The sequence below is a fragment of the Ambystoma mexicanum genome, chromosome 2p, assembly GCF_040938575.1.
Source record: "Ambystoma mexicanum isolate Mex_15411 chromosome 2p, UKY_AmexF1_1, whole genome shotgun sequence".
Taxonomy (NCBI): Eukaryota; Metazoa; Chordata; class Amphibia; order Caudata; family Ambystomatidae; genus Ambystoma; species Ambystoma mexicanum.
The window spans coordinates 311467646-311494247 of record NC_090923.1 but is presented as its reverse complement, the minus strand read 5'-3'; positions in this window follow the sequence as shown (position 1 = coordinate 311494247).

Genomic DNA, 26602 nt, shown 5'->3' with positions numbered 1-26602 from the left:
CCGCTTCAGTCGCGAAGAACTGACTATGCTGGCAGAAACGCTGCAGGAGAAGGCAGACGTCGTCTTCTCATCAGAGATGACGAGACCAGCCATAGCCCGGAAAAAAGCAGTATGGGAACTCGTGGCACAATGCGTCAGTGCCGTAGGTACCACCCCAGACAGTGCCGCAAAAGGTGGGCTGACCTCCGGCTCCGAGTAAGGGGCATACTGTCAGCAAACCGCAACCTGGGACTGGCAACTGGCAGTGGAGCAGACTCCCCACTGAAGATGCAGCCATGGGAGGAGACATGTGCCTCATTGATCGGCATAGAGTGCATCGAGGGTGTCGGCGGAATGGAGAGAGGAGCCCCGACATCAGGAGACACAGGTAGGTGCGTCCAAATCAGCCTTGCAAAACACCCTGAATCACACTTACATGGGAATCACAATGTCGCCCCATATGGCAAACGCAACACATCAGCAGAAGACCCACACCCTGCACACATGCAGCATGTACACTCTACAGCAGGCACACACATTCCTGCATGCTCAACCCACCCAAAAGGGAGACAACCTGTATGTCACGGCCTACAAAGTCCACCATCTATCCATCTAAACCATGGCACTCATCACAATGCCTGCTCAATGTCCGCTGAACCATCAATAACACTTTCCCTCCTCTGCTCCACCACAGGCTCACACTCGGACACCGGCAGGGACGAGAGTGGCACCACCCCAGCCAAGAAGACCAGGACAGAGGGAAGAGGCCAGCAACCATCCAACTCTGCTGGACCCATGGCCAACCCACAGCAGGCCAATATTCCTGTTGCCGAACAGCCCAGGGCAGCAATTCCCCCCGAGGAAAGGGACATGATGGCACCCACGGCAGACCCACAACCACTGCTGCCCACTGAGGGGATCGTGTCTGTGGGGAGCAGTACAGTCGGGGAGACTGCAGCCATCGCAGCCTGTTCCGACAGCGATGTGGCGAATGGGGATGATGACATGGAAGGTCCCCCCACACCCAACTTACCTCCCCACACCTGTCCCCATGTAGCCTGCATGGACAGGACACACAGGGGCAATCCCCTGGAGGTTCATGGCCAGCCACTCCAAGCCCAGTGGGAGTAGGGGAGGAGGGGAGTAGTCCTATTGGGCCTGCAATTGCAACCCCCATTGTGCCTGATTACAGCCAGGTGCTGGACCAAATATCAGCGAGGCAAGAACAACTGGCGTCAATCCTAACGCAGCATGTTGCTGATTGTGGAGGTGCCAGTTCAGGCATGGAGAGGTGTGCTGACAGCATCAAGGCAGCCATCCAATCAGCAAGCACGAACATATGCACGGAACTAGCCGCAGTGCGGAATATGATCAGTGAACTGATACGGACAATCATGGACACATGGCGTACCGAGCAGCCTGCAGCTGCAAGTTCGGCCCCATCCAGCCCTGTCCGCAGGTCATCCAGGACCCGGAGGAGTACAGGCAGGGGGGCCCCAGGTTCCGGGACAGGGGGCTGGCAATAGTCCCCGCACAGTGGACCACTAAAACATTACCCACTTCACCACAGGCACTGGCACTCCTTTGCAGGGATTTCTGGGGGGAGAGGAAGGGGGGATTGGGTGTGTTGGGGTGTTCAGGGGGAGGGGGGATTGGGTGTGTTGGGGTGTTCAGGGGGGAGGGGGGATTGGGTGTGTTGGGGTGTTCAGGGGGGAGGGGGGATTGGGTGTGTTGGGGTGTTCAGGGGGGAGGGGGGATTGGGTGTGTTAGGGTGTTCAGGGGGGAGGGGGGATTGGGTGTGTTGGGGTGATCAGGGGGGAGGGGGGATTGGGTGTGTTGGGGTGTTCAGGGGGATTGGGTGTGTCATATCTGTTCAGGAGCACAATACACTTTTACGTTTATCACAAACCAAATGTGTGGACATTGCTCATTGTGTATGTGTGCTTTATTGTTGTACAGTCTACAGTGTGCATATACCAGACACACACAGTGCCCCAAGTGCCGTCCACATGTTACACGCACACGCAGTGTGTGCTAGAAGCATTGGTCAATGAGATTCTGACGCATTTCACGGCCCTCCTGTGCATCGCTGCCTCCTTGAGGTGCTGCCCCATCCCCACCCTCATCATCCTCATCATCAGGTGGTTGCAGTTCTGCGTCAGGGGGCAGAGGCACGTTACGTCTGATGCACATATTGTGTAGCATGACACATGCCATGACGATCTTCGCAACCTTCTCATGGCGGTACAGGAGTGCCCCGCCAGACCTGCTGAGGCAGCAGAAACGTGCCTTCAGTAGGCCAAAGGCCTGCTCTATCACCACACGGGTACGTGCATGGGCACGGTTGAAGTCCTCCTCATGCTGGTTCTGTGGGTTCCGGACTGGTGTAAGGAGCCACCTCTTCAGGGGATAGCCTGCATCACCTGTAAATGGGCAACAATGTATGTGTCAGGAATGAGATTGCTTTCTGAACATGACGCGCCACCATGCCTTGCATTCAACTGTTACTTTGCACAAGATTTAGTTGTGCTAATGGATTCACACTATGCAACCGGTATATGTTCATGGCTCTCATGTACTGTTTTGCATGCCAAGACACAATGCAGGGGGGACAATTGCCTTGTGAGTGCCCATCCACTGTGTCCGTTCAGGCCATTACTTTATGTGACCTGGCACGTGTCCTGTGAGGTCAATGCTCACATGATTGCAACATTGCTGTCTGGCTCATTATGACCCCAGGGAACAATACTGGTGTCAATGGGGGGAGTTTGTGGGTCTTGCTGTCTGTGTAGTGGTGCATTGATGTTCCTGTCCGACATATGCCTCCTTTGTGCGCAGTTATGGGGGACAGGCCTTTCAGTTGATGGTGTTTGGTGACGTGCATGTAGGTGCGTTCCTTTGGAGTCAATGTGGTCACATTTCGTACAATGCACTTGCAGATGGTTGTGTCATGGTTGGGGTACACTTTCATTCACATGTTAGGGCTGATTAGATCAGGCATCATGTATACTGTTGTCAGATGACGTGAGTGCTGCCTCAGGGTATGATCTGGCTACTGCTAGTCGCAGCCATGTGACGTATGCATCATTCCCCCCCCTTTCTGCCAGGTGCAATATGCATTGGTACGTCGATCACCTACACACTTCGCATTTCCATGCTCATGACATTAGACTCACCGAGTAGGCAGGATCCTGGGCTTGCATGTCGCTCCATGTAGCGTGGTATTGTGGAGTTCTGAAGGACCATTGAATCATGCGTTGATCCGGGGAATCGGGCACAACAATGTGTGAAGATCCTGTTGGAGTCGCAGACCATTTGCACGCTGATTGAGTGAAATAGTTTACGGTTGCGGTATGGTACCTCCATGGCACGTGGGACCACCAATTCAACATGGGTGCAGTCGATGGCACCAATGCAACCAGGTATGCCAGCTAGTGCATGGAAACCCACTTTGGTGTTGGCAATCTCCTGGGCAGACCGTGGCAATGAGATGTGGTCGTCTGTGTGCTTGAGGAGGGCATCGAGCACTTGGATCAGTGTACGTGAGAATAATGGTTGGGATATGCCATGCAAGTGGCCCACTGTGTGCTGGTAGGTGCCTGTGGCCAGGAAGTGGAGCACGGACACGACCTTCAGTAGGGGCGGGATGGCGGTGGGTGTTTCTATCATGCTGACGATGTCGTTGTGTATCATGTGCACAATGTTGGTGATGGTGTCCCGGTCCAGTCGGTACAGGGTGTGGATCTGCTCTGCGGTGAGGTTGAATGGACTGGCTCTGATGCGTGGGATTGGGGGCTGCCTGTGTGGTGCCACTGGCTGTGCTGGTGGGGCTTGCTGGCCCTGCCTTGCCCTCCTTCTCCTCCTGCGTCTCCTCTGTGCAGGTTGTTGTTGTTGTTGTTGTTGCAGTTGTAGCACTCGCATTGCTATCAGGTCCTCCAGCCCGAACATTGCTAGTCCTATTGGTATCATTGTGGAGTGTGACTGGGGCTGGTAGGGGTGGGGTGTGCTCTTTTTGCACTGGGAGGGTCTGTATTGCCTCCACCTGTGCTGATTCTGTGCAGCTGTGGCAGCTGGGAACACTGCACATGGCCATTTACGGTTGGTTCGCGATGGCGGAATTAGCGCCATGGCGGTAAGGTACTTTACGGCCTTGGCGATGGCGTTAGGGGCATGTCCGCTTGGTTTGTGATCTGCGTAGCTTTGCGCCATGCCGGTATTTACGGCATGGCGGGTCGCGCGCGCGCTACCTTGGTGCTGTTAGCAGCACCGTAAACTACGATGTCGCTATTTGCACTATCGCGGGTCATAATCGGACCTAGCGGTAAACGATGCCGGTATTCATTTACCGGCATCGTTTTCCGCTTACCGCCTGGGTCGTAATGAGGGCCAAGGCCTTTGAAAATACTGCAATTTCGAAAAGCCTTCCAGCCATTCAGACCTGGATAGCTCATAAGAATCTGCGTTTCAAATCCAGTAAAAGCGAAATCATGTTCTTTGGTATTCACAGCCCCTCTAACCTTCTGATCAAATGGCCAAACCCAATGGGAACCATACTCACACCCACTGAAACAGCCACCTGGGAATTATATTTTAACTGTATCTTTCATTCATCCACAATTAAATGAACTAACTAGGAAGTTCTGTTTCAAAGTACACCTACTGAGAAACATTACATCCCCACCTATAGATGACTAATAATATTGACCTAACCAGATTACTTGTTCGGCCTTCAATACTGTTACATCCTCTGCATTGGTCTCCATACATCTAGAATGCATCAAATAAAAGCTATAAAGAACAGTGTAGTCGGAAAGATTGAAGGCCTGGAACCTGCAGCCCCACCTCATGCGGCCTGAAGGCTGTAAAATGGCTGCCGTTGGAATTTGGGAGCGAGTTCCTTTATTTAATTGATATTTATTATACGTTTTCAGCTAAAGCCTGTCATACCATGGTTACAGATATAAAATGCAATAAAAGTAATAACATTTAGGAAATGTAAAAATACATTTTTTAAAACCAGGTTGAAGAAAAATAAAAAAGAATGGAAACAAAAAAGGTAACAAAAAAAGAGAAATAAAACGGAGTGGAATGCCTACACAGGGTTTGGCCTGGAATGAAGATGGTTTCCCTCCTTTTTTCTATTTCAGGATTTTCCTCTCCTGTATCATTAGTATCAGCTTTCTAAGTCCCCTCCACTCCCAATATCTTCCCTTTCCAAGGAACTTGTTAGTTCTTTAGATTCAGGTTGTTTCTTTAGGTCCCAGCTCCATATAGAAACTCTGCCACTTGGTATGTGGGCAACTGATGTACATCATCTCATTTCTCTAAGTAATCGAGTGCCTGTCCTCTCATCAGAGATACCAATCTTCTTTATCTGACCCCCTGAGGCGGGGTGGATAAGAACCACATAAAGAAAGGATTCCTGGTGTGGTAGAGTGCTCCTGCAAATCCTACTCACGTCTACATGCCATCTCTTCAAGATGTCCCCAACTGCGAGGGAGTTCGCGCCAGCACCTAGGAAGAGTTTTCTTTCATCCACAGAATCCATATTCCCTATACAGGGTTCTCAGATTCTGCCAGGTGAGTATGTTCAACATCCTCTCTCAAACTCTCCAAAACGTACGTTCAATAGGTTCTAATTAGCTCTCACGCTGCTTGACATCACACCACCGAGTCAAACATCTCAGATCTTCAGAAGGAAACAAACATACACCTGAAAAGCTTTCTTTTTTAAAAAAGCACTAGACAGAAGGTCGCTCACTGGCAACCTCTTTTCTTAACTTTTGCAACAATAGCCTCAAGGTATTAAGAAGTAGCACATAATGTCCTCAGTTTGAAACGAAACGTCAAGGTCTGGTTGATGAAGAAAGCTTACCCTCATTCAACCTTCTAACTCCTGCAACTGGCCAACCCAGAAGTCAGCGCAGACACAAGAAAGAGATTTTTTCCACTGCAATTAATGTTGCCCACATCACCTAACTTATTTAATGATGATCTACGCTTCAATATTTCAGATTGACTTGTATGACAGGAATTTGGTAATACTGAAATATGATAGTTTACCAGATTTACCATTTGTTTTCCTTAATCTCTATTTTCTGGGTTTTCCTTATTGTGTACTAGAAGTTTGACGCAACATGAATCGAAAAAGGCACAATACAAAACACAAATTAAACAAAGAAGTAAATAACTATTACTTGTGAACATAGCAGATATAAAATACTTAGGAAACATAGAAAATGGCAAAACCATTCTTTCAGAAGAGAAAGGGAGGGTACTGGGGTTCTGAACTGAGAATATCGGGGAGGCATAGCAACGGCCAATGCCATGGCATGAAACTGCCAAATCACTTAAATCTTTTCCAAACTACTCTGCCGTTCTACCCAATGAGAAGTCCCCCAAAAATATTTGCTCCAATCAGCAGCTTTGTAAGACGCAAGTCAGGTTCTGGACTTTCATTTCCCAACTGTGCAGTTATTTCATACTGGGCTATATTGTGCTATTTTCCCCCAATGTAATTTGGTCTATTTCTGGGCTATATTTGACACAGATCTATTGTTTTGTCCTCCTGAGGCTGCCTTTCTACACACACCCACTATCTCTTCCCTCCACTCCACATACCTCACTACCACTCTCTCTACACCAAATCCACCCACACACCTCACACCCATTCAGTGTGCTCGTTGAGGTTTGTTTGGGCTGTTTTGGGATATTTACGACAAATCCTCCCAAGGTTGCTGTTGCTTTGTTCTTCATGTTTGTTGTCCACAACCAGCAACCATCAGCCACCCACCCCCACTCTCTCTAACCCTCCCACCCCAATACGCCCTACCCCCACCACCTCACCCTACTACCTCCCTCTCTACCCCCACCAACCCAATGCCGACTCTTTCTACCACCACCCACTCAAACCCCACCCTGTCTATCACCAACTCATCTCTAATCCACCCACCCTGCCCCTACTCTCTCTAGCCTAAGCGGCCCACACTACCCCGCTCCCTCAAACTACACTGTCTCTACCCCACCCACCCTACCCCCACTCTCTCTACCCCCACCCAACACAACACCACTCTCTATACCCCCACCCACCCAACCCCTACTCTCTCTAACCGACCCACCCTACCACCACCTTCTCTAACCCAACCCACCCTAACCCCACCCTGTCTACCAGCACCCACCCACCTTAACCCCACCCTCTCTGTCCACCCCCAACCACTCACCTACCCCCACACTCTCTGCCCCCACCACCCACCTACACTCTTTCTACCCACACCCACTGAACCCCACGCGCCCACCCTAACTCAACTCTCTCTACCCAACCGACCAACTTTAATCCCACCATCCCCACTCTCTTCCCCCACCCACCCACTCTACCTCCAGTCTCTCTACCCCCATCCACCCTACCTTCACTCTCTCTAGCCACACCCACCCAACCTAGCTCCATTCTTTCCCCACCCACCCTAACTCACAAACTCTACCTCCACCCACCCACCTTACAGGTAGTCTCTCTACACTACCCACCCACTCTACCTCCACTCTCTCTACCCCTACCCACCCTACCTTCACTCTCTCTAGCCCACCCACCCAACCGAGCTCCATTCTTTCCCACCCACCCTAACTCCACAAACTCTACCTCCACACACCCACCTTACAGGTAGTCTCTCTACACTACCCACCCACTCTACCTCCACTCTCCACCCCACCCACTTTAAATCCACAGTTTGTACCCTCACCAACCTCCACTCTCTACCCCCACTTGCCCACTCTACCTCCACTATCTACCTACATTTACCCACCCTACCTCCACTCTGTCTACCCCCACCTACCCAATTCTCTCTACAACACTTCCACTCACTAGCCCCTCTCATTCTTACTCTCACACTGTCGCTTTATTTCTTACCCTCCCACTCTCAACCTTTCTCGCTCATATTTCCTCTTGCTCATCATCAATGACACCCTCTCTCAATCATTTCCTCCCTTGCTCTATTCTCCTTCGAATTCTCATTCTCTTGCACATCTGAACCCCTATATCGCATCCTCCTTTGAAACTTTGAACTCTCCTTCAGCAGCCTGGTGACTACAAATGCAAAATGCAAATACCAGCAGTAAACTCAAAACCATTGGATTTGCCAATGCTTGCTTTATCTTAGTCAACACAAAAAAAGACCAGTTTTCTTTTCTGAGTGGTCATCCAAAATAGCCCCCCAGTTCAATGATGGACGTGCATTTCAGTGGCAGTGTGCCAGACACCCAGGGCAGAAAATGCACACGCCTCTCCACTCTCATGATTGTTCTTGTGGATTGAGAGGATGGAATCAGTGATGCAATTCTTGCTGGTTTTGACAGCAGCAACATCCAGGTGCAAGCCATTGGGATTCAGGTGAATGCGCCCACGCTGCATGGACGTTGTTGGTGGCATTTACAATCGTTTTATTTATCAGGTGTATTTTGGGCATTAAAGTGAGCACTTCCTCGATTTCACTGCACAAACTGAGCCCTATGTATTAAAGTATACCAATTGCATGGAGTGGACTGCTTGTGTCAAGTATGATATAGTCGTCTCTGAATTAATAGCATTAAAGGTTGTATTTTAGATTTGTTATTTAAGTGATGTTAACATATATGTAAAATTCATAAATGCTTTCTTCATTTTTGTGTGAATACTTTAATAAACATTGGCATGTCAAACAATGCGCTTGGATTTGACTTGCTCCTACCCATACCCTACAGCATTAGAATTTGTTTTGACTGATTCGGAGCATTACAACCTTCCTCCTGGAAGGTTCCACACTCACACATCCTTTAAAATTGGGCATCACGTTTACTCTGGATGTACACACTACAAACACACTTCTGACCAGAAAATGCCTCTCTCCCTTTGTGCAGGAAGGATTTGTCAGATAAGAAAAACCCACAACTGAGCTCATTTATCCCGGAATGTTCTCTGGGCGAAAGAAACACAAAGCTGACATGACTGACGTTTCTAGAAATCATTCTGATGGCCCCTTCGGGCTCTGCTAGTAGCAAGTCAGTGTGACGCGAGGAAAGTGGCGTGGCAGCTTCGGTTGTGCCCCCTCGCAGAGACCTTGTTTTCAAGCACATTCCAACGTTGTGTCGGTTTGGGAAAGAGGATTTGTGACGTCCGTTGCGTTTCTTCTTGGGAGGCTTTATGACTGCAAACATTGCATGTAATTTCAGGACACAGAATTGTTTCGCTAGACTACACATTCTGCCAATGGTTGTGGTGACAGACATTGCGTGGGTGATATCAAAGGGCTGGATGCGTATGCCTTACTTTCAGACTGTCCGTTAGTGGACATGAAATGCCTAACAGGGCGCTGGTAATAATGTCTTGGGATGACAAGCTCAATAAACATCTAGCATACCATAATCTGAAGACTGGGTCTTCAGCAGGCATGGACTGGCCTATACAGCTATAGGCCCATGGCCTAACCAAAAACGCAAAATGCTTGTGTGGGCCAGTTTTTTGGGTCAACGTGGGGCACTTTTTTGGCCAATATGGACCAGTTTGTTGAGTTACTTCACTATGCGGCTAATAGTTTTGACCAGTGTTGCTGAATAAATATTCTTTAAAATGTACAATTTACATCACATTTTATCAAAAACCTCCCCCTTGGGTACTATTCAAACACCGTCACAAAAGGAATGAATTCCCATTTGCAACTGTGAGCCACTTTTTTGTTGGTGCCCGAGACAATTTGGTGCCCCAGTCCGACCATGGTCTTCAGGGCCTTCCCGAAGTGAAGGTTGGAGAAGGCCAGTCTTACCTGCGTTAGTAACATGTTCCAGAGGCAGGGTTCCCAGCAGGCCAAGAGCTGTTTCCTGTTTGTTTCCAGCATGGCAATGATGTGGCTTATGGTGAGTTTCTCAGACAAGTGAGTGGTGCTTTCGTTTGGTAGTTGACTCAGCCAACGTTGAACATGTGTGCGTGAAGGGGTAACCTTGAGGATGGGGTGATGTGGTGGAGCGTGTGTGCCAACTGTGAGGCTGATAGGACCAGGTGTTTACTTTTAGATGTAGTACAACCCGTTGTTTAACCAAAGATAACGATGTTAACACTTAAAAGTAGCAGAACAATGTACCATTGCTTGGAAATCTGCTTGTTTTTGGCTCTTGGGTAGTGCTTTAGCAACACATCTATGAGCCAGAACTAAAAGCATGGAGCTTTGAGAAGGTAGATTTGCATATGTGGGTGAATGCACATATGTGCCTGTGCTTTGGCATCACTACCAGCCTCTTCGCTCATGGTATTGCTCATTTGCTGGGAGAATATGTATTGTATTGGGCCTGTTCCTCTGTCCCTTTCTGTCACATTAAGAATGTGTGTGCATTAAAACCCTGATTCATGGAACTGTGCAAAGTGAATTTTTTCCAAATCATTTTCAACTGCGAAAATGAATATGTGCTGACTTTTCGCAGACTTTGCACTGCAGAAAAACACAAATTTCACAGTTCCATGAATCAGGGTGTCGGCAGTGCAAAGTCACTTTTCGGCAGTGCAAATTCACTTTGAACCGGGCAATATTAAATCTGCAGCGAAAATTGGGTGCATGCGTGCAAAACGCACGCAAGCCCCCGGTTTCCAATTCATGGAACACATTGCGCGTGGCTTACCTGAGACAAGCGTGTAATCCACGCTGGTCCAACACGTCACTGCGACACCATGAACGCCTAGCACGAGACGCCCAGTGAAGGCACCCACCGTCCAGCGTACACACCTAAAAAGGGGGCGGAATACGTGGAATGGGGAACAACAAGCATAAATGTGGGCATTACGTGGGAAGTACCAAAATAAAATACACGCAACGCCCACACACGTGCTAACAACAATATTCATGGAATTGAACAGGGCTCTCCTGCTCATGGGGAAAGACGCGGAAACACGTCCGCCAAGCGAAAGCTGGCGTAAGCGTCACTGCGCCCCTAAAACAAAAGCATGTGCGAACACAAACGCGTGTATACAACTACGATGAATATACCCTTCCTCGCAGCAGTGATCATGGGACATCGCAGGAGGAGGAGGATAGCCAGGCCCTGCATTTTTTTACCAAGGACCAGCCTTTTTGGGATGCCCGATGACCAGGTCTATGGCAGGTATAGGTTTTCACCTCATATCATCCTAGACCTGGTCACTGAGTGGGCGGATGACCTCACATCACTGACCCTGTGCTCCCAAGCACTGAGCCCCCAGCCCTTTTCACGTGATTTGGCTGGGGCGAGCGGGGTATTCGATTTCACTGTGGTACGCACAGGCCTTTCCACACGATTTGGCTGGTGCGAGTGGGGTACGTGATTTTGCTGGGGTACACGCAGATCTTTCCATGCGATTTGGCTGGTGCGAGCGGGGTACGTGATTTTGCTGGGGTACATGTGGGCCTTTCCATGTGATTTGGCTGGTGCGAGTGGGGTACGCGATTTTGCTGGGGTGCGACAGGGGTACACGCAGTGATTTGACTGGTGAGAGCAGGATCCGCAATTTTGCTGGGGTACTTGCGGGCCTTTCCACACGATTTGACTGGTGAAAGTGGGGTACATGATTTAGCTGGGGTGCGTCAGGGGTATGTGCAGGCCTTTCCATATGATTTAGCTGGCACAAGCGGGGTACGTGATTTTGCTGGGGTGCGGCAGGGGTATGAGCTGGCCTTTCCACATGATTTGGCTGGTGCAAGCGGGTTATGCCATTTCGCTGGGGTACGAGCAGGCCTTTCCACGCGATTTGGCTGGTGCGAGCGGGGAACGCAATTTTGCTAGGATGCGGCAGGCGTACGTGTAGGCCTTTCCACACGATTTGGCTGGCATGAGCGGGGTATGCGATTTTGCTGGGGTGCGGCAGGGGTACACACTGGCCTTTCCACGTGATTTGGCTGGTAGGAGCGGGGTATGCGATGTGGGATGTTTAAATCCACACATCTAAGCCCTGCAACATCATTGTGCATTACTTGTAGCAAAAACGGCAGAAGGGCCACTGGAAAGCATGCTGCTCACCACAAAGCGCGCAGTGAAAACCTGACAGATAGGCCACCATCCACTTTTGCCTCTGTCAGTGTTAATACAGGAGACCATTGCCAGACCCCATCCTTCGGCTGCACACAGAGCAAAATCAGTGCACAGGAACATAAAGCTGTTCAAAATCCGTTTTATTTGATGTCCAAAGTTGCTAAAATCAGGGCTCACCAAAACCACTTAAAAGATCCCACCTCCTTGTTGGGGGGTCAACATCATTCTTCCGCAAGAATCTACATGAATCTGAGGTCCACAGAAGTGCATCTATATTTGAACAAAGTATATTTTGAGGATTGCTTACTGGTAAGGCAGCTGTCAACAATGGGTGCAATACCGGTGCCTGACACTGACCGGTGCTAGCGATCTAAATTCTGACAGGAGACCTGTATTTCAGGAGCTAAACAGTAACCTGAGTTAGCTGAGACTTCAAAGGCTGGCTGTCCTCGGGAAGCCTTCACACCCAGTCTTCTCAGCAACAGCACATAAATCACATGGTCCTGTTGATTAAGAGGGAGGAGATTTTCCCTGCAGCCTGGAGAAAGGAACAATTGATTCTTTCAGCTGAATAGGATATGCTGATTTGGGCGTTAACTGACAACACTGCTCTGGGAGAAGCAAGACATGTGATCTCTGAGTCAGAGCCAAACGTCTGTGGGCAGGGACAAACAAATGGGTGTACTGAAGTGGAGGCAAATGTATGTTTTATTAAATTGTTTATACAATATTGTATCAAGCTGACAAAAATGTTCAATTTGGGCATTCTTAATATGAAAAATGCACCCACAATTTGAGTCTAAGCTGGACGCTGTGGGATGTTCTGAGGCCAAGCCCCATAATTATTAATATTGTCACTACTGTGTTTATACTAGAAAAATGCAAACTTATTGAAATATGCGCAGCGAGGGTGTGTACCTCTGTGTAATGTTTGGTGTGAACCCAATATTGCGAAACCCACGAAAATCACGAATAAGTTGTCATTTCTGAACCCAAGCTCTTATAAAGAGCAGGGTTGAACAGAGACCTGTTTTAATTAATTTGTGATGTGTACATGTAATTTCAACAACTTGTGTATCTGGGAAGCATGTTTGGTTATGAAAAATTGTTTTCTAAGTAAATGCAAGGGGGAGTGTTCTTTCCGTCAGCCATAAAGATGATACCTGATGACTCATTCTGACTCACTACTCCGTTCTCCAGTCAGAAGACAGTAAATCCTTTAACCTATCAAATCCTCAGAGGGTTGGGCATAGAAAGTTAGTCTTCCCACCCACTTTCAAAAGACCTAAAAAGAGACTGCTGAGACCCAGATAGGAACTTCATTTTCCACTCTTCAATTGATTTCTTGCGCAGCACTTTACCGGACGAATTCAAACCCAGACAATATCCAGGGACCAGAACTTAGAATCCATATTCCAGAACTTAGACTCCAGATAGATCCAGAGACCAGACTTTAGAACCCAGCTCTAGAACCTTAAGCAGGGGCCTAACCCAAAAGCTGAACTCTTCTCAGCAGGCCTCAGAATCCAGCAATCTAACTAAACTATTCAACAGATGGGCAAGCTGTTTGATTCTGGCTAGAACCCTGTGCCAGAACCATATCCAGACCCAGAAAACAGATCTGTATCCAGAACCCATCAGACCCAGACCAGACCGCTGTGCAGTGCCGATAGCAGACCAGAGGCCACGCTGTGAGCAGAACCAGTGCCAGAGACCATCCGGTGGCGGGAGAACCACAGCCCAAACCTGACCAGATCTGTGACGAGGTCCATTCCCTTCCAAAACTAGGAGTGAGTATACAGTCTAAGAACTTACAGAACCAATCTCTTAGTCTAAAGTGATCCTATCCCATCCATTTCAACCTATTTAGAACTGCATTTAGAATGCTGTGTCCATCCTGTGATTTCAAAGATGTAAAAGTGTCATCTTTCACCCTGAAATCTTGACTTAATTTCTGAAAATCTACCTCCACAGAAACGTCCGTATCTTTTGAACTGCATGTCTTAGAAGCAAGATTTAACTGTCAAGCTAAGCTAAGATCCTGAGCTTTCCAACAAACCCAAAACGCTTTCTTTTGCTTGCAACTGCTGAATTTTGTTTTCAACCTGATAATCACTCATGCATCATTGCTAGTGTTGACCTGTCCCAATTCAAAGTCACTATCACCTACCCTGAATCTCCTTAGTGAATTAAAATTATTTTAGCATAATTTTCACTTCATTGCAATCACATTTAAAAGTATTTTTGCCTGTTTAAAAGCATGCCAGTTTTCTCTAAGCTTGCTGGGGGGAACTGGAATTTGAACTGCATTTGATTGTATTCCTGAAAACTGTGTGCTCTCTTTTCCATCTCTTTATATTGCCTAGCGGGGGAGTGAGTTGTCACAAGGGAAAAAGTGATCATATTATCTCTTGTTGAAACCATATCAAGTTTATTTCTGTGCTGCATTCTTTCCCATCTTGCATTTCCTTGAAACCATACAAGTAGTCTCTGCTACCTTATTCTTTCTATACCAACTCCTCATTGATTAAAGAGAGTGTGCTCTTGTAATATTACCCATTGTTGATCACTATTATATTCATAAGTGTGTTATCAAATATTAATGTATTCATAAAAGTGTGATATATATATCTAGTTTAATTTTTCCAAAAAACCTTTTAATTTGCAAAACAAACCTACTTCTTGGCTCAGCGAGGTCAGGGGGATTCAAAGAGAGGGGTGTTATATAAGGGTTCATCATCCAGATTTAAGAACTTGACATCAAAATATATAAATAAGGGCTTCCTTTGGACATCCCAGACTAGGCATTGACTTAGTTGGATTGCTGGATTGAAGTCACTTACAGAGTGGGGGCTCGTAACGGGACGTCTGGATTAGAACTACCACTTGTGCAGCTTAATACAGTGTGCTAACTGATAGGATACATGAATCCTGTTGGGCTACTATGCTGTGTCACGCTGTGAAAGCACCCCTCAAAAAGGAACACTCTAAGGAAACAGTCTGTTTTGCAAAATAAAATACAAACTTCTGTAAGTCAGGAAGGAAATCAATTTCTAGAATGACGACATTGGTAGATATCAAAATAGCCAGAGAGCACCTCTTACATAAGCTATTTGTGAGAGGAGAATGGACGGAACAGGATCAGAAGGTGTCGGTGCAGGCAATCACACAACAGGTCACTGCAACTGAGTTAGATATCATCGAGAGATCAGGGCCCCTTACACGTGGCCCTGAGTGAACTATACATGGCCCCTAAAGCCAAGGAGGAGCACGACAAGATTGTCAGGATAGCGGCATATTTATATTTATATATGGGAGCCATACAGGACAAATGTGCTGAAGGCCAAGATCTGGCAAATAGGCAACTGATGGCATTATAGAAGGCCCAATCTGACCTGGACTCTTCTGAGCAGAGGCTGCACAGGAGCCAGGAGTCAGAAAATGATAGTAGACAGTATATCATTTAAATAAAAGAGGATATGGATATCCTGCAACAGGAAAAGGCAGACCAGGATACCAGATTTCTGGCCTTGCAGAAGGAGTACCAAGAAGGTTTGGACTCCCTACTGCAGAGCCAGAAAAAGCTGGAGCAACAACTGGACTTCAACGGGGCATGCGCAGAACAGGTAGTCACCCTGCAAAGTCACCTAGATAGGGAGAAGGCAGAGAGCAATACATTGATTTTGAAAGGCCTGGATACCCAGGCAGAGTTTGATGAAGAGCGCCAGAAAGCTAGTGCTCTTCAAAGGCAGAGGGACGACCTGGCGGCACAGATGCGGGCTCTTACTCAGGAAATGGATACCTTAGGCCAGGAAGTCTGCCACTTAAAAAAGAAAATGGAAGAAAATCACCTGGCCCTCCAGGGACTGGGTGACCTCCAAAAAGAGCATCAGAACTTGTTAAAGCACAGAAGGAGGCTGGAAGATGCTCTGGCAAGAAAGGAGCAGGCCAGTAAGGACGGTACCCAGGAGGTAACCCTCCTGCAGCAAAGACTGGCCCAGTACTCCAGGAAAAACCAGGAAGCACAGAGAGAGAATGAGGCTCTCTGTCAGCACAATCATAGGCTCCAGCAACAGGTAGCCATGCAGGAGAGACTGATAGAGTCTAGTAAGGCCTTGATTGAGGAACTGAAAGCACAGGCTCTGGCAGGGCAACAGGGAGCAGGGGCTGATAGAGATGAGGTTTGCTGGGAAAGGGAAACACCTGAGCATAACCTCAGGAGCCCTAGTACCAGAGGCCTCCATCTCTCCCAGTCCCTGGACTCTGCCACCCCTTCTCCCCTGGCGCACATGAGCCCAGGGCCACGGGGATGGCAGATTACTATCCAGTCAGAAGTATGGGGCTCATAGGCCAGTACCTCCCAGGAATGGATGGGCGGGCATCCAGGTATGGGCACCCAAGTACAGTGCAATTTAATGGGGAACCCTGAGAGAGTAGGCCGTCTAAGGGCATTCTGAAAACCTCCGCCCAGTTAGGTCAGTGGGGTGGTACCCATCTAATCCGGGCAGCAAGGAGGAATCTGAAGACTCCTCTGCGCGTCCCAAGACACAAGAGACTAGGTCCCCACATTCTGCCAGCCATTCCCAGGCTCGCAGAATCCGGAAAAACCTGGAAGATCAGACGGGCACCTCTGAGAGCAGTGCTTCTGAGTCAGAGGATGAATGGACCAGGGTTACCCGAACCAAGAAGGCAAATAAGGCAAAAAGGGCAAATAAGCAATAAGGAGCGTCATCACTCCTTATCATAAGAACTCCAAGTATTCTGTTTGGGAACACTTGGAGCTCTTTGAGCAAATGATGGAGACTTTCCATTTGAAAGACAGCAGTAGCTGCATTCAGTTTGTCAAATGGACATTTTCCCCAGAATACTCCAGTTTCTTTGCGGGGCTGGAGGACCAGAATCATTCAAGATGGTCCACATATAGGGCGGCCATCTTGAAACACTTTTCTGTTCACCAAAATCCCCAAGAGGCTCGCAAGGCAGTCTACAATTTACAATGTGGGGAGGATCAGGCCCCACAAGAATGTGTGCAGGAGTTGAAGCGTGATTTTGCACGGACTACCAAAAGGGTGCGCATGGACAGTAAAGAGTTTGTAAATACGTTTTTCCATGCCTTGCCCAAATACATCATGACCCAGTTAGTGAGAGATTTTCATGAGAAAAGGTCACTAGACTGGGTCATTGAACAGGCCACCCGGATCTATGAGGTGCAGAAGCCCATAGAAAATAAAAGTAATGATCAGAAAAAAACCCAAACCGACCAGCACCCCTGCTGCTGCTAAGGTGGCAGAGGTAAAGGTTGCCTCCATTTTGGATTTGGAGATGGGGGGGCCTAAAAACCTGCCTGCACAGAATAATTCCAAGCCCAGAAGGCCCTCGGGCCAGTCATAGACAGGGAGTCAAGGAGGTAGTCCCACAAACGGGGTCCCTCACTCTCCTGACTATGTAAGTCCCCGCTACAAGGGAAACTGACCCATCCTGGGTTATGTGTGGACTCCTCCAGCCCAAGGGGGGGGATCCGGCCAAGCACCTAACCCAGGGAACTTCCCTCCTAACTTCCCACAGGAGGGCAGAAATTCATCAAATCCTGGGCAGAACTTTTTTCCCAGGTATGCACCCAATTTCCAACCCCAAAATCATCCATCCTTCTTTCCCCACTTCCCTGAGCCCAGACCACCTAATCCGGGAGAGGGGAGGCCAAGGGTGGAGGGGTACCCAAATCTTCCCAACCCGGGGTACTACCAGAGAAGGGATAGCTACCCTTCCTGGGATCAGCCCAGGGGAGAAAACAGAACCCCGTATCAGCTAGAGCGGGTTTCACAGATAGAGCGTCAGGTCCAAAATATGGCACAGGATCTGGGTTGCATGCTGAGGGCTCAGCAGAACCCCCAGATGAGCATGCCGACGCAGAATGCCCCAAACTCTGGGCCTGGTGCTCCAGAACAATGACAGGGGCAGCACCCGATAACCCACCGGTTCCCAGGGAGGAGGCACAGGGGGAAGGGGGCTGTACAGCCTCGGAGGAAGCTTCCTTCCCCACTTGTGAACAGCCCCTGGAAACCCACGAACCAGAAACAAAATCTCCTATCCCTGAAAGTCTGCCAACCCAAGGAGCAGAGAGGAGGTAGGAGAAACAAAGGACCCAAACAGGACTCACTTTGAGGAGGAGGTACAGATCTTCCAATTTGAGGGAGAGGGATCCTCAGAGGATCCTGGGAAAAGGATCTTCTCATTCAGAGATGGGGGAACTCCTCCCAAAGAAAAATGGGTCCCAAGGACAGACAGACTGGGTAGATGTGGGGACTGAGCTAGCGCCGCCCATCATCTCATCCCAGAACCAACAGCATCAAAATCCCCTGGTTCAAACCCATTCTGGTGACTGCCTCCAAAAAGGGAGGGGGGCGGCCCAGAACCGGAACCAGGGGAACACAAAATTTCTCCTATCTCCAGTTGCCAACTTTTCCTTTCAGATTCCCAAGACTCCCCACATAATTTTGCCCAAATATCTTCTCTTTGCATGTCCAAAACCAGAAATTGGCCCACCAAAAATGTGCATTATCTGTGCCCCCTTGAGGAGAAGGAGGGAAGATACTATTCCCTGGTACAAGTACTGGGGCAGGGTACAATTTTGTCACTGGTGGACACTGGGTCACAAGATACCCTTCTGTCCAAAAAGGCCTTTGATGAGCTAAATGCAGGGAGGGGGGAGAATTACCAAATTCCTCTCACCTCCCTTCCTGGACAACTTCAGAACTTTGACGGGAAGGAAATTCCCGTCGAGGGGACTGCAGATTTGGACATTAAAATTGGGCGACACAAGGTGAAACACCCGGTCATAGTAGTGACTCCAGAGGGTACCCCTTGTTTACTAGGGAATGACCTCCTAAGAAGGTTGTCACCCCTAATAGATTGCGTAAACAAGGTCCTCTGGACCCACACTAACCGACCAATAAAATTGAAACAGAGTGTCAACCATGTTAGTTTAAACGGCACATGCCACATGGTTGAACACAAATCTGAATTTCACTTCCAGAACAACCAAATTCTAGACGTGACAATAATAGCAGAAAGACAACAGACTGATGATGGGGGATCTTCTCTATTTCTGAAAATCAACCTTCCTTCCAGTTGAAGGTGGTATTCCACACTGGAAGGAAACACTCTGAAATTCTTTACCAATCCACAATCCGACATTCCCACTCCAATAGTCCAGAAAGAGGTGAAATCAGCTCAGAGCCTGGCTGATATTCAACTAATTGGGGAGCAGTTGTTCATCCCTGTTCAGTTAAATGATGGGAAGGACTCTGTTCTCGCCTGAGTGTGCGTGAACAACGGTAAGAGCTTCATCAGCGAAGCCATGTTCCGGCAACTCCCAAAAGATCCAGCCATTCCCACATTCAAACTGATAGACAAATGGGAAATGGATCTGGAAACACCCAATTCCAAACATCTCCTGCCAAGCAGGTGTATCCTGAAAATCTCCATTGGCAACAAGAGCATAGTCCATACTTGTTGGGTCGTGCGAGACATCACTGCCGCCTTTTACTTAGGCAGTGACATTCTTAATCGCTTTGCCATTAGTTTGGACCTAATAAACTTCAAAGCTTGGTCCCGATTAGTGGATAATCCCATGGGCTTTGATGATCCAGAGAAAGCATTTAGGTCAGCTCATTATTGATTATGACTTGGTGGCTGCTTAGCATTTTTTCTAAAGCCAAAGCTTTTTTTATCCCTTTTGTCACCTTTCCCACGATTAAAATCTCCCAAAATGACCAAACCCGTATTGGTGGTCATCATGGGTGTAATAATATTAACAATGTCTTCATTAAAACTATCGGAAACTTCAGGAGGTCTATAGAGAAGAACTAAGTTCAAAGTGAAATTTGGATTAGAAGTCATCTTAACGTGAATGATATCACTCCCAATGCAGTCAATATTAGCCTTGTAAAAGCCTAATGACTTTTTGCATACAATAGCAACTCCTCCCCTAACAGTCCCTTCTCAATGTTTACCTAAGAAAACGTAGCCTGGTGGTGTTATCTGCTCTATAGTGGGCCCATGCGAGTCAGTAAGCCATGTCTCGGTGAGACACATAACGTCTAGGTTATGTTCCTGTATATGATCATGTATATCCAGTACATGTTTTACCGCAGAACGGGTATTCAGTAAGGTAATAGTAAGTGGGGAGGGTGCAAGCGACTGAATATCAGGCATCTGATTAGATGAAGCGTAGTTATTATTAATGTAAGGGGCATGGCCCTGTGAAAAGCTAGAAGCCTTACTTGAGGGTTCCATAGAGCTTATGGGTACTGAGGGAGTCAGAGAGGCAGTATGGCACATCAGCACGTCTCTGATAGACCTGACCAATGGATACTGGACTGTGCCTGTCAGTAGGGAGGACCAATACAAACTGGCTTTTACCTTTGGGGGCCAGCAGTACGCATGGACCCGGACTCCCTTCGGATACCTCAACTCCGGCAATGAATTCAACATTTTCCTACACAAGGCCATGCCCGACCTGGGTGCAAGGGATAACCTGGCTTATGTAGATGATGTCCTCATCAAAAGTTCTACTGTGGAGGAACACATAGCAGAGATCCATTATGTTCTGACACAGTTGAGGGCCGCTGGAGCAAAACTTTCCTTTCAGAAAGCACAGTGGTGTAGAACCCATGTTAATTTCTTGGGGCATGAGATTACTCCTTAGGGTCTCTGTCCCCAGGAAAAGAAAGTGGAAGCACTTCAGAAACTGAAAGACCCCACAACTCTGCGGGAACTAAGGAGCCTCCTTGGACTGACTAATTACAGCAGAAGGTTCATTGAGGGCTATGCAGAGATCACTAGACCCCTGATTCATCTCTTGAAGGGGGGGTCAAGTGGCAATGGGGCCCAGAACAATCCGAGGCAGTAAGACAGCTCAAAAGAAGCCTCTCACAAGCGCCGTGCCTAGCTTACCCTGTCAGAAACAAGGAGTTTTTCTTGGAGACAGGGTTCTCTAATACGTGCTTGACTGCAGTATTATATCAAAAGCATGACAAGGTCAATAAAGTAATCATCTATGCGAGCACAACTTCATCCTCTGTGGAGGAAAAATTCAACGATTGTGAGAAGGAATTCCTGGCAATGGTGTGGGCATTGAAGAATGACCACCTGTTTATCCAGGGGGAACACATCATAGTGGAGACTCCACACCAGCCTCTGCAATATCTCCAAAGTGACAGAATCCGGGCCGGAAATGTGAGTAATTCCCAGATTACTTCCTGGATTCTGTCAATGCAAGGCTTTCCTGTGGAGGTCAGATATGGCCAAAACAAGAAGAGTCCCCACGTGCAAGGTCTGGCTGACTTGCATGATTGTGCCAGAGAAAACTGTCTCGAGGACGAAAATCTAAAAATCAAGGACAACATGGAGGCATACCTTAATTCCCCACACAAAGTCTTTGAAGAAGACAAGTGTGAGGGAATTCCCACTGTCTATATGGATGGATGCTCTTACCATGTTGACAACAACGGGGAGAAAGAACTTGTGGCCGGCGCAGGGAATGCATGGGTGAATGAGTGCCCAGAACCCTCCGCTGGTTACAAGATTGGTCCCCAAAGTAGTCAGGTGGCAGAGTTGATGGCTGTGCATCAAGCTATCCTCACTGCTGTCCAACATCAACTCCACGAACTGGTCATAATCACAGATTCGGATTATGTACGGAACGGATTCGTGGAGCACCTGGTTAATTGAAAAACCAGAGGCATGTTATGTGCTAATAACAAACCCCTGAAATATGGGAAGTTAATCCAAAATATTGATGATCTGGTCGACTTGAATGGGATGACCATCTACTGGAAACAGATCAAGGGTCATTGCAAAGTAGAGGGACCAGACAAAACAGGAAATGACTTAGCTGATCAGCTGGCCAAAACCGGGGCCATCCAGGGGGATCTAATAGAGATTGAGTCCCTGTTGGGGGAAATACGGTCACTGCTATCACTAGGTCCCAGACAAATGCTCACAATGATCTTTCAACTGCACAATGGAGTAAGGAGACCCCAGATGCTGATTTGATTACGGCTCAGAAGGGGGATCCAATAATTGGTAAGTTTTACCAACACATTGAGGACCCTGAGAACTTTCCCCTGACAGATACTGATTACATTGGGAAAGAGGACCTTAGAGTGTTGATGAAATGTCCAAAAATGTTCCGAATCAAAGACGGTTTGTTGGTAAGGAAATCCCAAGCTGGTAATGATCAGTGGGTGGTTCCTACCTCATTCCGAAGCCTGATGTTAAGTCACGCCCATGATGCGGCCACAGCCGGTCATAGGGGGTTTCAGACAACATTTAAAATCTTAAGAGAGGTTGCATACTGGCCACACATGGGGCAGAACCTCAACCAATACTTGAAGGGGTGTCTTGTGTGTGCACAATTTCAGCCAACATCCCTCACACACCGTGCACCTCTCCAAAAGAGGGGGATGACACTGCCATGGTCAGATTTGCAAGTCGACTTCATAGGGCCTGTGATTCGCTCCTCTAGGGGGAATAAGTACATGTTGACAGTGACATGCTTATTTACTAAATGGGTGGAATGTCTCCCGGCCCCAAACTTCAAGGCAGAAACAGCAGCTGCCCTGATGATCAACCACATCTTTTCGCATTTTGGACTTCCCCAAAGGATTGAGTCAGACAGAGGTAGCCATTTCACCAGCGAAGTAATGACAAAGATTTGGGAGATACTGGGGGTTAAAAGGAAACTACACATTGCTTACCGGCCAGCCTTTCGGGCACAGTGAAACGTTACAACAAAACCATTGTGAGCATCTTAAAAAGGTTTGTGGCAGATTCTGGGCCAAGTTGGGATATTCGATTACCTCTTGTTCTAATGGCCATCAGATCTACCCCTTCATCTGCAACTAAAATGTCACTGTTTGAGCTGATGACTGGACGCAGGATGGCACTTCCCCAGCATCTCCTCTACAGGACCCAAGAGCAGACATTGATCAATGCCTCCAGAACTCATGAGTATTTTGAGAATTTGAGGAAACACCTTCAACATGCTTTTGACTATGCTCAGCGAAATCTAGAAAGATCAGCCGATAGCATGAAGACCCACTATGACCTGAAGACCACCATAAAGAAATACAATGTAGGAGACCGGGTTTATTTGTACAATTTCCAAAGGAACCAGGCCAAACAGCGGAAATTTCTGCCTACCTGGAAGGGACCTTTTGAAATTGTAGACAAGATCTCACGAGTTGCCCACAAGATCCGCATCCCCAAAGGCAGTTTGGCAGAGGGGGAAGATAAGTGGGTCCACATTAATCAGCTAAAGTGTTGCCATCCCAGGCACACTCTGCAGCAACTGGAGCAATCCTCTAGAACCCCAGAGGGGGCTGCTCCAGATTAATACATTTCCAGACCTAAAATATCCCACATATAGTCTCTACAATACAATGATAAGAATGCAAATGTCTCCTGATTTATAAAATGTATATGTTCACCCCACTACATTAATAGTGGTGGGGAAATGTCTACGAATACATTTCTACCGCTTTTGCTTTGTCATCCTAGGTGAGAAGAGAGAGAGATAAACCAGGGAGACTGACCAAGGAGGACGACCTGGGGACCGGAAGCAAAGATCCTAGGGGCCCGGGGTATCGCTCAATACTCCCATCAGGACTGGCAAGGAGAACCGATCGATCCACCCCTGAGGGAGGAAAAGATCCTGAACTTTGCCATCTTCAGAATCAGAAGAAGATGAGGTGAACATCCCACTCTTGCGAGTTCCATTGATGGAAAATCAACACCATTGCAAGAGGGGGGCTTGTGGGATGTTTCAACCCACGCATCTAAGCCCTGCAACATCATTGTGCATTACGGGTAGCAGAAAAATCAGAAGGGCCACTGGAAAGCATGCTGCTCACCAGAAAGTGTGCAGTGAAAACCTGACAGATAAGCCACCATCCACTTTTGCCTCTGTCAGTGTTAGTACAGGAGACCCCATCCTTCGGCTGCACACAGCGCAAAATCAGTGCACAGGAATATAGAGCTGTTCAAAATCCGTTTTATTTGATGTCAAAAATTGCTAAAATCAGGGCTCACCAAAGCCACTAAAAGGATCCTACCTCCTTGTTGGGGGGTCAACATCATTCTCCCGCAAGAATCTACATGAATCTGAGGTCCACAGAAGTGCATCTATATTTGAACAAAGTATATTTTGAGGATTGCTTACTGGTAAGGCAGCTGTCAAAAATGGGTTCAATACCGGTGCTTGACACTGACCGGCGCTAGCGATCGAAATTCTGACTGGAGACCTGTATTTCGGGAGCTAAACAGTAACCTGAGTTAGCTGAGACTTCAAAGGCTTCTGTCACCGGGAAGCCTTCACACCTAGTCTTCTCAGCAACAGCACAGGAAATCACATGGTCCTGTTGATTAAGAGGGAGGAGATTTTCCCTGCAGCATGGAGAAAGGAACAATGGATTCTTTCAGCTGAATAGGATATGCTGAATTGGGCGTGAACTGTCAACACTGCTCTGGGAGAAGCAAGACATGTGATCTCTGAGTCAGAGTCAAACTTCTGGGGGCGGGGACAAACAAATGGGTGTACTGAAGTGGAGGCAAATGTATGTTTTATTAAATTGTTTATAAAATATTGTATTAAAGCTGACAAAAATGTACAATTTGGGGATTCTTAATATGAAAAATGCACCCACAATTTGAGACTAAGCTGGACGCTGTGGGATGTTCTGAGGCCAAGCCCCGTAATTATTAATATTGTCACTACTGTGTTTATACTAGAAAAATGCAAACTTACTGTAATATGCGCAGAGAGGGTGTGTACCTCTGTGTAAGGTTTGGTGCAAACACAATATTGCGAAACCCACGAAAACCGTGAATACGTTGTCATTTCTGAATCCAAGCTCTTAGAAAGAGCAGGGTTGAACAGAGACCTGTCTTAATTAATTTGTGATGTGTACATGTAATTTCAACAACTTGTGTATCTGGGAAGCATGTTTGGTTATGAAAAATTGTTTTCTAAGTAAATGCAAGGGGGAGTGTTCTTTCCGTCAGCCATAAAGATGATACCTGATGACTCATTCTGACTCACTACTCCGTTCTCCAGTCAGAGGACAGTAAATCCTTTAACCTATCAAAACCTCAGAGGGTTGGGCATAGAAAGTCAGCCTTCCCACCCACTTTCAAAAGACATAAAATGAGACTGCTGAGACCCAGATAGGAACTTCATTTTCCACTCTTCAATTGATTTCTTGCGCAGCACTTTGCCAGATGACTTCGAACCCAGACAATATCCAGAGACCAGAACTTATAATCCAGACTCCAGAACTTAGACTCCAGATTCCAGATAGATCCAGATCCAGATAGATCCAGAGACCAGACTTTAGAACCCAGCTCTAGAACCTTAAGCAGGGGCACTAACCCAAAAGCTGAACTCTTCTCAGCAGGCCTCAGAATCCAGCAACCTAACTAAACTAACTAAACTATTCAACAGCCGGGCGAGCTGTTTGATTCTGGCTAGAACCCTGTGCCAGAAACATATCCAGACCCAGAAAGCAGAGCCGTATCCAGAACCCGTCAGACCCAGACCAGACCGCTGTGCAGTGCCGATAACAGACCAGAGGCCACGCTGTGAGCAGAACCAGTGCCAGAGACTGAACGCTGGCGAGAGAACCACAGCCCAAACCTGACCAGATCTGTGACGAGGTCCATTCCCTTCCAAATCTAGGAGTGAGTATCCAGCCTAAGAACTGTACAGAACCAATCTCTTAGTCTAAAGTGATCCTATCCCATCCATTTCAACCTATTTAGAACTGCATTTAGAATTTTGTGTCCATCCTGTGATTTCAAAGCTGTAAAAGTGTCATCTGTCATCCTGAAATCTTGACTTCAATTCTGAAAATCTACCTCCACAAAAACGACTGTATCTTTTGAACCGCACGTCCTAGATTTAACTGTCAATTTAAAGCTAAGATCCTAAGCTTTCCAACAAACCCAAAGCGACATTCCTTATAGTTTTTCCGTAATCACGCTTTACGCACTCGGAAAACGTGCCGCGAATTGAAAAATTAGCTCCTGTCAAAATTGCTGCCTTTTGCTTGCAACTGCTGAATTTCGTTTTCAACCTGGTAATCACTCATGAATCATTGCTAGTGTTGACCTGTCCCAATTCAAAGTCACTATGACCTACCCTGGATCTCCTTTAGTGAATTAAAATTATTTTAGCATAATTTTCACTTCATTGCAATCACATTTAAAAGTATTTTTGCCTGTTTAAAAGCATACCGGTTTTCTCTAAGCTAGCTGGGGGGAACTGGAATTTGAACTGCATTTGATTGTATTCCTGAAAACTGTGTGCTCTTCTTTCCATCTCTTTATATTTCCTAAGGGGGGAGTGAGTTGTCACAAGGGAAAAAGTGATCATATTATCTCTTGTTGAAACCATATCAAGTTTATTTCTGTGCTGCATTCTTTCCCATCTTGCATTTCCTTGAAACCATGCAAGTAGTCTCTGCTACCCTATTCTTTCTATAACAACTCCTCATTGAAAAGAAAGAGAGTGTGCTCTTGTAATATTACCCATTGTTGATCACTA